We start from the raw sequence: 1,446 nt of genomic DNA on the forward strand, positions 1-1,446 counted from the left end.
ATATATATATATATATATATATAGATATATATATATACACACACACACACACACACACTAAATCTCATATACACAAACGCACACACACACACATACACACATTGCATGCTTGTTTAATAAGTCTCTACAGTTCTTACACCAAATATGCATTGAATGAATGAATGAATGAAAGTCTCAGACACTATTTGTAGAATGAAAGTATTTATGAAGCTTAATAGCATTAATGTACTTATACATACACACAGCATGTATGTTTATTGTTTAGTATGTTTTGTAAAAAGAAACAAAAACGTCAAACACTTGCTATATTCTGCTGTTGGAGGTATGTCCTGTCTGATGTATGTTTGCCAAACATTTGTTTGAAACAAATGTGAATATCAAGACAATGAGAAGAATTTTCTTGACAACACAGGAGTGGCTGTGTGATAAGAAACTTGCTTTCCAACCACTTGGTAGCCTCAAGTCAATCAAAGCATTGTAAGTGGATTTGGTAGCCAGACTGAAATAAGTCCATTGTGTGTGTGTCTATGTTTGTCCCTGCTTAACGCTTGATAACTGATATTGGTGTGTTTATGTCTCAGTAACTTAGCACTTCAGCAAAGGAGACAGAATAAATACCAGGCTTTAAAGAAAAAAGATAGGGAGAAGCACTGGGGTTCATTTGGCTAAAATTCTTCAAGGCGGTGCCCCAGCATAGCTGCAGTCTGATGACTGCGACAAGTGTATAATAAAAGCTAAAGAATTTTATGTAAAAGTCAACCAAAAGGTCTATAGAAAGAAGTTTTGATTCACAGGCACAGGCATGGCTGTTAGTAAGAAGCTTGCTTCCCAGCCATATAGTTCTGGGCTCAGTCCCACTGTGTAACACCTTGGGAAAGTGCCTTCTACTATAGCCTTGAGCCAACCGAAGCCTTCTGAGTAGATTTGGTAGACAGAAACTGTAAGAAGTGCATCGTATATGTGTGTGTATTTGTGTGTCTGTGTTTGTCCCCCCACCTTTGCTTGACAACTGATGTTGGTATGTTTACATCCCCGTAACTTAGCAGTTTGGCAAAAGAACCAATAGAATAAGTACTAGTTGATTTGTTTGACACAAGGCAGTGCTCCAGCATGGCCACAGTCAAGTGACTGAAACAAGTAAAAGAGTAAAAATATGTAATGTTCGCTAAATACTTGATGAACCCATATATATATATATATGTATATGTGTATATATATCCTATGTATGTATATCATATGTATATATATTGTATGTGTGTATATCATATGTATGTATATTGTATGTATATCATATGTATATATATTGTATGTATATCATGTATATATATCATATGTATATATATTATATGTATATATATATATCATATGTATATATATTATATGTATATATATATATTATATTTATATATATCATATGTATATATATAGTATATGTATATATATCAT

This window comes from Octopus bimaculoides, chromosome 1, assembly GCF_001194135.2.
Source record: "Octopus bimaculoides isolate UCB-OBI-ISO-001 chromosome 1, ASM119413v2, whole genome shotgun sequence".
Taxonomy (NCBI): Eukaryota; Metazoa; Mollusca; class Cephalopoda; order Octopoda; family Octopodidae; genus Octopus; species Octopus bimaculoides.